The 14,955-nt window shown below is 38.4% G+C and overlaps 1 long non-coding RNA gene across 7 annotated transcripts in view; it reads right to left on the bottom strand.

The window, feature by feature from the left end:
* LOC116083701 overlaps positions 1 to 14,955 on the bottom strand; it is a 200,394-nt gene that overhangs the window by 136,940 nt on the left and 48,499 nt on the right. For 6 of the 7 annotated variants that reach the window (XR_004115876.1, XR_004115878.1, XR_004115879.1 and 3 more), the window contains exon 3: positions 6,588 to 6,679. The exons of the other annotated variant lie outside the window; for it this stretch is intronic. This is a non-coding gene — a long non-coding RNA (uncharacterized LOC116083701). The remainder of the gene's footprint in view (positions 1 to 6,587; positions 6,680 to 14,955) is intronic. 7 annotated transcript variants of the gene reach the window in all.

The raw sequence follows: 14,955 nt of genomic DNA, 5'->3' as shown, positions 1-14,955 counted from the left end.
CCAGTGATCGTGAAACTAAGATAGAAAGATTGTAAGTTCAAGACAAGCCTGGGTTACATAGCAAATTCGAAGCCAGCCTAGAATATATCAGGAGACCTCATCTCCACAAACAAACAAATGAGCGGTAATAAACCCAAGGCAAATTGGGCACAGAAAGAATGCACTGAACTGAACTGAATAATAAAGGTCACGCATGTCACAAACACAGCTAACATCTTAAAGATGACATGCTGTCATTTGTCTTCTGAGGTTAGGAGCAAGACAGGAAACCATCATTCTTACCATACTCATGTCTACCCACTATCATAAGCAAGAAAAATACAAAAGCAATCTAAATAAGAATTGTTTTGTTTTGCAGATGGCTTGATCGTATATAAAGAAACCCCCTAAAAAGAAAGAAAACTCTGAAGATCTCTCTGTCTTTGTCTCTTTCTCTGTCTCTGTCTCTTTCTCTGTCTCTCTGTCTCTCCTCTCTCTCTCTCTCTCTTTCTCTCTCTCTCTCTCACACACACACACACATTAAACAAATTAACCAACCAAAACCCTTTTTTAGAACTATTTGCCAACATAGTAAAGTTATAGGTTAGGAGAGGTGTGGGGCGAGGTGACAGAGACAGAGAGAGAGAGACAGGGGTTGGGGGAGAGGTAAGCAAGCAAGTTCAGTTGTGTTTCTGTGCACTGTGAAATACCAATAGAGTAGCAGGAACACCTGATCAGCTGGACTTTCATAACAATATGAACAATGATAATGAAGCAAAATACTAAAGAACAAACTTACAGAGGGTGAAAGAAGCATGCACTGAAAAGTGTTAGAAACTGAGTTATGCACGAAAACACAAATAAAAGAATTCTTATGGTCTTAGACTGAAGGAATGAATATTGTTAAAATATCTCAACCCAAAATGATAGATTCAATACAATCTATCAACATCCCAATGGCATCCTACACAGAAATAGGACAAATGTGTCAATGTTCATATGGAAGGACCAAAGACCTAGAATAAAGGCAAGCATGGACAAGAAAAATAAGTTCAGTTATATCACACTTCCTGATTTTTTTATTACAAAATATCAGCCATCAAAATAGCATGGTACAGGGAAGAGAGTAGGCAGGAGAGAGATGGGGCCTTTTGGAAGGGGATAGGAGACGACAAGATGTAGCTACTAGTGTCTCTGTTTCAATGGCAGATCCACCAGGATTCATCATCGGAGGATTTAAATTTAGTATGGCTTAGAATCCCAAGATTGGGATTCTAGTTGTTGAAGTCAGCAACTGAGTTACCATTGTTTCTGAGCTAAGTCTGTGTGGTGTTTTCCCTCACGAGGCAGCAAAGCCTCTGGGTTTGTCTGATGTGCACCACAAAAGGCTATGGGAGTTTTGAAGCATGGGGCTGGCATGGTAACGACCTGCCAGTGGGAATTTAGTAAGCTGGGTGGAGACATTTTGGAGCTCTGAGTCAGGGAGTCTCCACAAGATAAGAACAGGCCAGTTATTGCCCGCCAGCACCTGGCCAGTCAACCCGCTAGTGTCCTGCCGGCAATAGCATGGTTCTTTTTTAATAATTCCTGCAACAGGTGGTGAGCCAATGGGTTAGGCCAGAATCCACTAAAAATTTAAGATTAGTAGCCTAAGAGAGTTTTATTTTTTTAAGTGAGTAGCTGGGTAGTGCTGGGACAAGTCACATGGTCTCAAGTGTGGGAACCTTGAAACAAAGAAAGAGGGCTCTGAGGTCCCCTGCTGTGGAAAGAGACAAGATGGCTGCTCTGAGTCAGAGAGCCAGAGAATAGAAGCTGCCTTTATCTTGGGGCAGATATTGATTTAACTGTGAAATTATAATATGGAGGTTATTTGCTTTTAGGATAGATTTAAATACAGATTTTGTCCGAATCATGTGGGGAATTTCACCCGAGGTTTAGAATTAAGATAGCGAAAATGAGTCACTGACTCCAGGTAAGGAGGACAGTGATAATTGCCTGCTCTAACAAGTATTAATTAATAATGTCTGTGGCTCCAGGTAGAGAGCCCAACAGATAGATGGTCTAACAGGATGGCTGCTCTAGGCAGAGAGCTTCACAAGTAAATCTATCTGCTTCCTATAGGCAGATATTAGTGGAAGTTAGAATTCATTGCCTTAAAGATAGTATAAAGAAATGTTGCTCCGATGGGTCTTACAGGATGCTCAAATTCTGTCTAACATGGGTTCTATGGGAATTTTGGGTTTGGATCCTGGTTTGACAAGCTACCTGCTTATAAGCAGGTATAGAAGTGTGAATCAATTGTTTTAAAGATGGTATAAAGATATATTGCTCTATTAAGTCTTACAGGATACTCAAATTCTGTCTAACGTGGGCTCCACAGGAATTTTGGGTTACTATCCTGTGTGGCAAAATAGAAAAAGCCTAAGAATAGGCACATACAGTATTTTAGTTTACTTCATTTGTTTTGGATTGTTTTTCATTTTCAAAATGGGTGTGATTTTGAGTTTTGTGGTTATATTTTTCCTCTGGGAGAGAGGTCAAAATAAAGGTTTTTCTGGTTACTGGCTCAAGAATATGCTGATTTGGGAGAAAGGTTTTTGTCTTTGAGTTTTTAGATAAGGTGATTAACGTGTATACACCTTCCAGAGCTATATGGATCAGATTTGATAGAGGGAGACCCCCTGAGAACTAGATTCCTGAGAATCTAACAAAAAAGCTATCTTGATGATTCTACAATTTTGTTTTGAGATTTGTATATTACAGAATATACAGCCTTGGTGAGTCTCATCAGATATGCTGAGCTGACCTGCTTGAAGTCCTGATGTCTTGGACTTTCAGTCGGATCCACAGACATCAGAGACTTTAATGATCTTTGGCAAGACTTTCTTAAGGCCAACCAACTCCCTCATTTCCCTACCCTTCCCCCCTTCAAAAATATCCCAATGCCCATATTCAGCTTGAAGAAGTTATGAAGAGTCATCGACCCAATTCCCTGGGCTTTGGGATAGGTGGTGGTTATTCTAAGATTGCCTTTTGTGGGAGTTTAGAAATTGTCATAATTGAAACAGGGAGGAAATAGCTAGAATTGATTGTGTAGCCATAATCTCATTTGGTAGAAATCTTTACAACAGTTACTAAGTTGAAGTCATGATTTCTTATTTTGGTACAGAGTTCATTTTGATGCAAAAATCAAGGTTTTCATTGGTATAAATTTCTTCTATTGACACAAAAATTTTAAAAGTACAAGTCTTGGACCCAGTCCTTCTATAACTGTTATTATAAACTGATCTGAGATGATTAAGCCTGTGAGTTAAGGGCCAAATAGAAAATTCATGGCTCTGAGTTTATGTTTAGGGTGTTTTCAGATATTTTAATTAGAAATAGCTTAGGATAGTTAATAGGCAACAGTCCATATTACTTTACATAGATAGTTTTCAAAAATGTTACAAATCCACAGAATGTGACATTTAATGTTATTTATTCACTTGTTGTTGAGACAAATCTGTTCCTAACAGCTTTCCATTTGTGGATTCAAAGAAGCAGCTGAACATCTATACCTCCAGGTGAGGTCATACATTGTGGCTAGGTGGCCACTAGGCAGAAATTGCCTATCTCTTCTACATACCTGTACTGTTCTTGAAAGGACACAATTTACAGGTTAGATAGTTTAGTCCTACTGAGACAGAATAAGCTAGTCCTTAATTGTCCCTGTTTTTCAAAGGTCTGTTAGATGCTCCTGGGCCAAAAGGCCTTGAATGCAGAGATCTGCCTGCCTCTGCATCCCTAGTGCTGGGACTAAAGGCATGCACCAACACTGCCTGGCTTCTTTCTACAGTGTAGTGAATGTAGTGGCCAATAACTGGTTAAAGTATGGGCAATAAATGAATGTTGAACATGATATATATTATCTATATCTATTTATCTACATGCCTATATGTTTGTATCTATATCTATATCCTCAAGGCTCAGAGAGAATAGAGGAAAAGAAGGTAAAAGCTGGAGGATAGAAAGCAGTATTCCACAGTACTGTCTTCTGGACATGACATACTGTTATTCCCATGAATTCACTTCAGCTATAGCTACCTGTACAGAACAAGCCATGAACATCTATCAACATTCAAACAGGCAGCACTCAGTAAACATGGCAAGTTAGAAACAAACACAAAAGGTGGTGGTGGGATACACAAAACTGAGAAAGGGACGTGTTGAGGGGACTTGTCTGGGAGGAAGTAGGAGAAGGAACTGGGAGTGGGAAGTATATAATATAATATATTGTATACATGTATGAACTTATCAATAAATAAAGAAAATGTACTTTTAAAAAACCATCTAATAAGGGGATTGGCACCACAATATATAAAGAACTCATGAACTCAATTGCAAAGAATTGCAAAGTAATAAATAAAATTGTAATTTGGCACAAGGTTTAAATAAGCACCTTCCCAAGATGGCATTCAAGAGGCCGTCAGGTATATAAAACGGTGTTTAAACATCACTAACCACAAACCAAACTACAATGTGACATCTCTGCCATTACAGAGACAAAAGAGGGATGCTGGTGAGCAGGCCAAGGGGAGCTCCAGCATGTCAGTGAAAACAAGCGAGTGTATTTTCCATGGAAAACAGGGTGGTGGTGACTCAAAAGGTTAATGTCTTAATTAGGTCATGAGAACTGACACATAACCCAGGAGTCTTCTGGCTTTTTGTCCAAGGGAACTGAAATCAAGATCTTAAAGACATGCTTTATACTCTACAGTGGTCACTGCAGCATGACTCCCAATAGCCAAAATACAGGAGCAACCACCTAACTGCATACCATAGACATTCATGAAGAGGTGGATAAGGAACATGGAGTAGGCAAGTGATGAGTGTTGCTGGATATATTTTAATGAAAGAAAACCTTGTCCTCCTACAACATGGATCCACATGAAAGAGATCTTAAGTGAAATTATTTAAACATAGAAAGGCTTGGCAAAATTGTCTTTTACCCATTGAGTCATTTGGCCAGTCCTGATGATCTTACGTATATGTGGAAACTAAAATAGTCAAATGAGCCCATACTTAATGTGCTAAAGTATGATAATAATGATTCATCAAATGAGGCTGCTCACAGATAAAGTTTTAAAGTCAAAACAACCATGTGGAAATACTGAAATTGGAAAATAACATAACCACCATGAAAAACTCACTCAAAGGTTCAACAACAGATTTTAACTGGCAGAAGAAAAGATCAGTGAGTTTGAAGGCACACCAAGAGAATGCTTCCAACCCATAGAACAGAGAGAGAAAGAAAACAACAACAACAACAACAACAACCAGGCACTAACAGCTTTCCATCATACAAATAAAGCATACATCTGAAGAAGGCTAGAGATGGGCATCCGTGTTAGCGTCTCAAGCAACAGTGCTTGTTTATGGTTCTCCATGCTAGACACATACCATGAAATAAACTGCACTAAAATGAAGCCTCTAGCAGGGATGAATTTTTGAGACGATCTAAGGGAAAACCTCTCAGCCCATAAAAACGTCCATGTTCTTTAATAGTCAGATTCATGACACATAAAGTTAAACGGTGGTGCCAGGGGCTGAGGAGAGCCAGGATGGGGAGAGGGTACTCAAGTTAAAGGCAATATAGGTTCAGCTAGATAAGTTCTGAGTATCTGCTAGGTAAGAAGCTGACCAGCCTTAGGATCACATCTCCCTCTAACTCTGACCTCAGCCAGAAAAACCTCAGTTCATAAAGACCCACATAGTGTCTAGGATAATCTGCTCATATGAAAGAATTTTTACTTCCAAATAATCTTAATCACATATGCAAATTTCTTTTTCTATATAAGGTAACATTCAAAAGTTCAACAGGTCAGGCACGAACACAGACTAGGTGAAGGTAATTATTTTGTCTATTAGAGCAGAAAAATGTTTTCAAAGTAATAATGGCTGAGCATTGCCAAACTGAATGAAAAGCATTAACCTGAACAACAAGAAGCTCTATAAATTCCAATTAGGATAACCATGAAAAGTTCCCATACTTAAATACACATAGGTAAACTCCCAAAACCTGGAGACAAAGCTATCATGACAGCATGCATCAGCCCAAAGGAAGCAAAATAAAATGACAGTTGAATTCTCATGAAAAACTAGAGGCCAGAACATGTCAAATAATGTAAAAATAATCATATCTCCAACAAACTGTCTTTCAAAAATTAAAACAAAGTACAGACATTCCCAGATAAACAAGGACAGAATAATGATCAGACCTATCCTAAAAGAAATTTTAATGTCTTTACATTTTTACTTTCTGTATTTTGCATATGTATATGCATTTGCATATGTGTATGCATGCGCGTGTGTGTGTGTGTGTGTGTGTGTGTGTGAGTGTGTGTGTGTGTGTGTGTGTGTGTGTGTGTGCCACAGTGCATTCGTAGAGGGAAGAGGATAGCTTGTGGGAGTCAGTTCTCTCCCTCCATCATATAGGCCCTGAGGATCAATCCAGAGGCAGCAAACTGGGCAGAAAGGGCCTTTACGCACTGAGCCATTTGGCCAGACCTTCACCGATTTCTCAAAGATAAACAAAAAGAATTGCAAAGTTGTATGTTTTGAAAACTTACCTAATGATGTGGCAAATGTGATAGAACACAGAAGGAATCAGAGGATGAAGCTGTTATGGAACACAGGAATGACATCAACCAGTAAACAGAGTCTATGAACAAGAGTGAACATCCATAACAATAAATAAAGTTAATTCAAAAGATACTGTAATTACTGCTGTCTACTTTCATAGTGCATTTAAAAGGTGAGCTAAGAGGATACGGATGTCTATAGCCCTAGACATGCCTGATGTCATCTAAACAATACAGGGAGCTATATTTATAGTGTGTATAATATATACTGATGTAATAACTATACTGTGAGAACATGGAAAATGAACAGTTATAATGTATTGTATACATTATACACAAATATACATTATATAAATATAGACATATACATATATGTATACATACACACACACATATATATATGTCAGTTCTCTCCTCCCATTATATAGGCCCTGTATATGTATATATGTATGTGTATACACACACATACACATACTCACACAGTTATTCTGAAGCACATGTTGATAAAATATACATTATGAATCCTGAAAGAACCTTCATGAAAATGACTCACAACATACTTAAAAACTTAAGGAATTGAAAGGACATCCTGAGAGATAATCACATATCAGGAAAGATGTGAGTAAGGAAAGAACAGAGAATATATGAGATCTGCATGTAAATCCAACTATGTTGATAATTGTAAGTATAAATAAGTTAAACACACAATAAAAGACAGACAACTCTATTATTACATGTTAGATATTTTTAAAACCATATAAGCATGGTGACTCACACCTTTCATCCCAGGCCTGGAGAGGCAGAAAGAGATGACTCTCTGAGTTCCAGGCCAGCCTGGTCTACATAGTGAGGTCCAGGCCAGCCAAGGCTAAAGAGAGAAACCATGTCTTGAAAAAAAGCAAACAAACAAAACTCCCAAACCCCTAAACCCTAGTAGTAGAGTGTATACATCAATATCACATGGAACAGGCTTTAAAGAATAAAGCCTTTTCTTATAAAAAGGGGCCAATTCTTATATCATACAGATATAAGAATAAATACTATGCAGACGATACTCATCTGGGAGGAGAGAACCTCAACTTAGAAAATGCCCCCAAGAGATAGGACAAGCTTGTGGGGGCATTTTCTTGGCTAGAGATTGATGTGAGAGGGCCCAGCCTACTGTGGGTAGTGCTACCATCTAGGTAGGCTGAACAAGTCATAGGAGCAAACCAGTAAACAACATTCGTCTTTGGTTTCTGCTTCCGGTCCCACCTCCATTCCTTCCCTGACTTGCACATTAACTGTTACCCGGAAGTAAGAAAGAACCCTTTCCTCCCCGAGTTGCTTTAGATCTTTTATCTTAGCACTAGGAACCCTAAGATAAACCCTAGTTCATATTAACTAAAAATATGAAACAAGCACTGAGATTTAAATGGAAAAATACACAGTCAACGAAGGCAGTGGAGATTTCAATAACAAGATCTCACTCTTCATAATGCCTACTATGTTAGTTTTCTGTGACTAACAAGTACTTAAGTCAGTTTAAGGAACAAAAAGGTTTGTTTATTTCAGTTCGGTCTTGGTGGCTGTCACCCATGGCAGGTTGTTCCCATTGCTTTGAGCCTGTGGTAGAGCAACACAAGATGACAGACTATGGATAGAGTCAACTATCGATTCTCGGTAACCAGAAAATAAAGGGAAAGATGAGGAGGCACCAGGATCATAGTATATCCTTTGAGGGCACCCCACCTACGTAGGATGGGAAATCAACAGCTAGGTCACATTTACTCCCATCAAGGCTACAGCAGGGGATGAAACCATTAACATGTGTCCAAACTATAGCAGGTCAGATGATACAGTTTAGCAAAGGCATAAAAGACTTAACACCAACACTAACTAAATCTAAATGGTATCTATGGAACATTCTACAATATTATGGTTATTCTTGGTTGTCAACTTGATTGTATCTGGAATGGAATACAATACAGGCATGGAGGACACATCTGTGAGAGAGATTCTGCTGGGTTTGATGGGTGAATCCACCTCTAGTCTGGAACTTCTAATAGGACACAACTCTCATCTGGATCTTGAGGCAGGAAAATCCACCCTTAATCTGGGCCATACCTCCTGCTAGAAGTCTATATAAGGACATGGAAGAAGAGAGGTTTTGTTCATTGCTTGTTTGACCTTGCCTTGCTAGCACAATCATTCCTTCACTCTCCTGGGAGCCTACTTCTTCAGGATTACAGCGTATTCAGACAAGCTGAGACACCCAGCCTTGTGAGACTGAGCAACTAGAGCCTTGGACTTGCTGTTCACAGCTAGCCATGGTTGGATTAGCTGGACTGTAGCATGTAAGTTATTCTAATAAACTCCCTTTATATTTATTTGTATTTTATATTTTATATGTATAAAGAGAATTCATTCTCTCTTTAAGTCTGTGACTCTAGAGAACATAAGACCAGGAAATAAATTCTTCTCGAGTGCCTATGGTTTTTTGGTTTTTGGTTTTTGTTTTTTTGTTTTTTTAAGAATATAAATGAACTGGTACATTGAAAGCAGGGCTCAGTTTAGAAGGATGGACTATACAGTGAACCTTCCCAACACTGGGGTTGTACAATGAAACTACAAATTAACAAGAAAAAAATTAGAGAAACTCATGAATTTACAGAAAGTCAATAGTGATTCTCTATGGATGAAAAGGGCAAATTAGAAGGCATTTAACTGAACAAAGCAAATATAACACGATAAATGTGCTCTGCCTCTAAGTGCCTCAGTTATAAAGGAGAAAGACTGCAAAATAATGAGTCAACTTTCTCCCTTAAAGAAAGCTAGAAGTGGGAAAGGTTAGTGAGCAAGTGTGTCCAGAATTTCTTTTGTTGATGATAGAAATGTCTCAAGATTATGGAGTCAGCTGAACAACTCTAAGGATAATAGAATTATCTGAATTAGCCATGCACAAAAAAGTGATTTCTACAGTATGTAAATTATATCTCAAGAAGCTATTTGAAAAAGATGGCTCAAGCAAGAATCAAAATGAATATCAAATCTAGGAGAACTCTTTGATGACTAGAAAGTTATTTCCATGGTTTTTGCCTCCCACAGGATCCTCATGATTTCAAGGGAAAGCCCAGTGATGATGGCAATGACGACAGACAACATGATGCTTGACCAAAAGTCACATCAATACGAAGGGCAGGTGAGCAGCAGACAATTCCAAGTGTGAGACTCTGAACAAAGACTTCCAACAAACTGAAGATGAGGACAGTTCTATTGTTGTGTGAGAGAGTGTGTGTGTGTGTGTGTGTGTGTGTGTGTTCACACATATACGAAAACTTTTATGTATATAAGCAGACTAAACAAGGCTAAAGAAATTGGCAGTTCCAATGCCAATAAGTGGGAGAGGGTATGGTGGCAGGTATGGGGAGGGAGAGGCAACAGGGGTTTGTTTTTGTTGTTTTTGTTTGTTTCTTTGTTTTTTGGAGGGGAAACTGGGAAAGGAGAAATTTACATGTAAATAAAGAAATTATCTAATAAAAAAATAAAAAAAAGAAATTGGCAATTCAATATCATACTAGATCTTGTAAAGCAATGTTTATAAAGAACATTGTTATCTGTTTAATAGATATCAGAATATAGAAATTAAGACAACATATCCAAATTAAATATATTTTTATTGATAAATATATGCTAGTTGTGAAAGAATTTATGAGGATATACATTGAAATTTTATAGGAGAGGAGGACTATTATGTGTATAATTTATTCTCAAGTGGTTCAAAATAGAAAATTCTCTTGCCTTACACATATACAGCTGTATGTTGTAGAGAGGGGGAGGGAAGGGAGAGAAAGAGGAAATAAGCTAAATGTTTGTAACAGCTGAGTTTACATAGTCAGTATATGATTGTATATTGTACTGCTGTGGTTTTTACGATTTTAAAAATAAACTTGCCATTACTTACAAATAAAAATATTTAAGTTCGAGGATTCTAAAGAACTAATGTTTTGGAACAGTGGGCAGGAGCATGAGGCAGCTGGTCATAGTGCATCTGAAGTTAGCTACCACAAAGTGGTCAGGAGGTGGGGCTGGACCAAAGTTCCTAGCTCATCCACTTTCTCCAAAAAGGCTCTCCCTCTTAAACGGTCCACAGCTCTCCAGAAGAGCAGCACTAGCTGGAAATATGCTCAAACACATGAGCCTATGGAGGATATTTTACACCCAGGTACAGCATTCCATCCCTGCCCTAACCACACACAGGTTCATGGCCATCTAGGAATGTGAAATATTAACTCTACCTTCAAAAGCCCCATAGTCTTTAACAGCACCAGCACTGTTCAAACATCTATTGTCTCTTCTGAGATTCAAGAAAATCTCTCACTTCATGAAATTCATCATCTTGAGTGAGGTAACCCAGTCACAAAAGAACACACATGGTATGCACTCACTGATAAGTGAATATTTATTAGGCAAAGAACATGGAATGCTCATGATACAACTCACAGACCACGTGAAGCTCAAGAAGAGGGAAGACCAAAGTGTGGATGCTTCAGTCTACTTAGAAGGGGAAGCAAAATAAGCATGGGAGGTCTACACTATGGCCCCCGTGTGAAAATAATTCCATGCTGTGGTTTTGGTAACTTCACGAGTAAACAGTCTCATGGTGTAGAACTGTGTCTGAGAGGCAACATGTCAGTATTCAAGCAGTTTCTGATTTTTATAATATTTTGGATTTTAAATTGTGAGATTAGGGATGCTTAAACCATCAATGATTTTTTTAAAATTCTTTTTAGGAGTCATTCACAAAGAATTTATGCATTTCCTTACCACTATCAGACATGATATAATTTTTGAAATAGAAAAAAACATTTTTGGTTTCAAATGAGCCATTTTAACCCCCAAATCACTCATTAATTTAATTGAGCCTTCCTTACAAAGAATTGCCCTAGGCTAAATGTTTGTATGCCAAAGCATATTTTCACTATGGAATTATTAACCTCTGAGAAACTAATAGTCCTAATTAGACCCATGCTCTTGGGAATGGCTAAGACACATTCACTGGGTGACCTTTGGTCCCCTGCTTCTGTTTGTTACCTATGAGTTTGAGTTACATTATCAAGGTCATTAAGTTAGAACCCACTCACAGAAAACTGTAGTCACAACATAGCTAAACAATCTCCTGTTGATTCCAAAATGGGTTTAAACCACTATAAACAAATAATAACTCGTAATAAGCTATGGGGTTTCCCCAATCTATTCCGTACTAAAAGATGACGATTCTCTTCTCTATTGGACACACAGTTCCCATTTGTTGGTGCTTTAGGATGGCTGGTGATAAAAGAAAATAGTACCTCTGATTAAGAAAGCAAGTGATTTTGTTTTTTTTTTGTTTTTTGGTTTTTGTTGTTGTTGTTGTTTTGGGGGTCTGTTTGTTTTTAAGATTTATTTATTTTAGTGTCTCTGTATAAGTGTTTCGTTGCATGAATCTGTGTGCCTGGTGCCTGCAAAAGTCAGAAAGAGGAAATAGAGCACAGATGGTTCTAAACCACTACATAGATGCTGAGAACCAAACCTAATTCTTCTATAACAAGTGCTCTTAACCACTGAACCATCTCTCCAACCCAAGGTTTTTTTCTTCTTATAATGACCTTAGCTAAGCAAACCTGACATCAATTCTCTAAAAAGCTGTATGCCCATGGGTAACCCAGAGTGCCCAAGTCTCTTTTGGGAGGCAGATTTCCAGTTCTAGCAGGTAACCATAAATGTTGCTATTAATTTCTATCTTTTAATAAAAGACTTATTCTGTCTGTGTTTGTGCTCATAGAGGCTAAAGGTGAGGTGGTAGTATACCAGCTCCCCTGGTGCTGGAATTATAAGCATTATGAGACACCTGATGTGGGTGCTAGGATCCAAACTCTGGCCCTCTGATAGAGCAGTAAGTGCCCTTAACTGTTGAACCTTCTATATAACCCCCTTTTCCTCTCTTTTCAGACCCAAGATTGGCCTAGAGAAGAAAAGCATAGACTTCTACACCTTAAGCTATAGAATGACAGTTAATTAAAGCATGCTTACAAGTCCTAGTGAAGATGGTATATGATACGTGTATGTATGTATGTGTGTATGTACATGTTCATATGTATGTATGTGTGTGATATGTGTGTGGTATGTGTGAAAAGTATGTGATATGTATGCGTCTCATATAACATTATGAAAATGGTTTAGAATTAAAAAGCCCATGGTTCATCAGGTTAGACTTGGGTAGAATTTTGATGTTAGGTTGTGAAGTGTTCTTTATCTGACATAAGTGGAAATATGTTTCCTAATTTACTAGGAAAGTCTCACACAATGGTTTCATACACCAGATAACACTTATTCATCTACAATCCTCTTTCATAACAACCTTTCTCCCCAAACTAAATTTTGATCTTAATTATAATGTCTATAGGTTAAAAGAAAGAAAGATTGTATCCGGTGTCCACCCTCCCCCACCCCCCACCAAAAACCAATCACTTAACGGTAGTAGAATGCACGTGGTTTTGAAAGCAGTAAGTAGTGTTAGCTCTCTATGCCATAGTAATATTTTTGTAGCATTTAATTGGCTCCACTGAAGGCTGATATGGAAAATATTCTCTTTTCATTGTCTAAGCACACTGTAAATTTAATACTGAACCTTACAAGATAGAGAGCTATCCAGGCCTCACTGATTTCTCCCAGACATCCCATGTGAGTGACAAAAAATTACAATGTAATTAATGAAAGCAGAGCTTGGTGTTATTTGATGGTCAACATGCTTAACCCATAAAAACAAATTTCCAAATTATTTTTCCCATAAACCTATTGAGTCTCAAAGCTTCTAAGTTGTGTTCTCTATTGTGGCTCAGCGCTTTCTGTAAATGTGCTCAGAGAAGGCATTAGCATTTTGAAGTTTCTTCCACAGCTGTCTCTAACACTACCATAAAAAATTTCCAGACTTGCTTAAACCACTTTAGGAGCTGGCGTGGCTTACATGGAACGAGGCTAAAGTTAAAGCTCATGTTCAGCTGTGATCTAAGGAGATGGCTCAGTGGGTATGGAGTTTGATCCCAGGGACTCAGATGGAAAAAGGGGAGAACCAACTCCTGCAGGTTGTTATCTGACCTCCACATGTGGGGTTTGGCTTGGAAATGTCCCCCCACTAAATAAATAAATAACAATGTAATAATAATTTAAAAAACAGTTAAAGGTAAGGAAGGGACTCTCCCAGAGATGTCCCTGTCATTAGCTCAGCATTTTAGAAATGTAGAAGCGAAAAGGCAGAAATAAGATTAACAGCAGTAAGGGCATAGTAGAGATTTTGTTGTTTGTTTGTTTGTTTTGAGATAGGTTCTCACTTATTTCAGGTTGGCCTTGAATTTGTCATTAGCTGAGGATGACTGTGAACTTCCGATCCTCCTAGCTCACCTCCTTAATGGTGGGATAACAGGCATGTGTTACCATATCTTCTGAGGTTCTGGGAACTGGATCTCAGTCCCCAGATTCATGCATGCTAGCAGGATAAGCACTCTATCAACTGAGCCACATCCCCAACCAGTGGATTTTAGTTTTTAAGCAATCAACTACATGGAGTAAGATACTCTCAGAGTGGGACAGTTTTGCCAACAAGGTAAAAACAAAGACATAAAAGCAGTTACCTCTGAGACCATGAATCTCCTCCTTTCTTTGTAGAAATCATGAGTCAATACTAGCCAGTGCACAGAATATGCATTGTAGTTAAATTAGCTATCCATGGTACTTGCTAAATGTAAGCTGTTTATCAATTTCTCCTTTGGACAAGCTAGAAAGTCTTCACAGAGATGTAGAGTTTCTAAAAACCACCTGACTAATCAATACAAAGAAAAGGTTAAATACAAGTAAGGATTTCCAGTTTGCTTCTAATGGTTATAGATCATAGCAAACCCTCTTCAGTTACAAATATCTAGGTGATCCATAAAAACCGCACAGGAAACATTAATTACAAAGTTGAGTGAAACAGAAAAGTCGGGTCTTCAACCTGAATGGAGGAGTAACTTGAAGCCTGAGCTGTCAGCAAGAACAAGGATGCTTACAGAGCAGGAGGGGGTAACCGTTGGTACTAAGACTCCTGGGAATACACTGAGGCACTGGCCTGTAGATGATAGACATCTAGCAGCGGAAGGACAGACCTCTCCCTGAAAGAAGGACCAAAAGCACTCCACCTGGGTAAACTTGCCCCAGGCTTCAGGGGAGGACTTCCCTGAGAAGCATTGTTGAAAGAAAGTCTGAAAAACTAGAGCTCATGTCACTGCTACGTTTCTACAACCAAAGCAGACAGAATTCCTATATCCCTACAGCCGCAGATCACCCTTAAAAAGGAGTTTAT

The sequence above is a fragment of the Mastomys coucha genome, unplaced genomic scaffold (assembly GCF_008632895.1).
Source record: "Mastomys coucha isolate ucsf_1 unplaced genomic scaffold, UCSF_Mcou_1 pScaffold8, whole genome shotgun sequence".
NCBI classification, from domain to species: domain Eukaryota; kingdom Metazoa; phylum Chordata; class Mammalia; order Rodentia; family Muridae; genus Mastomys; species Mastomys coucha.
This window is presented reverse-complemented; position numbering and strand designations above follow the sequence as displayed.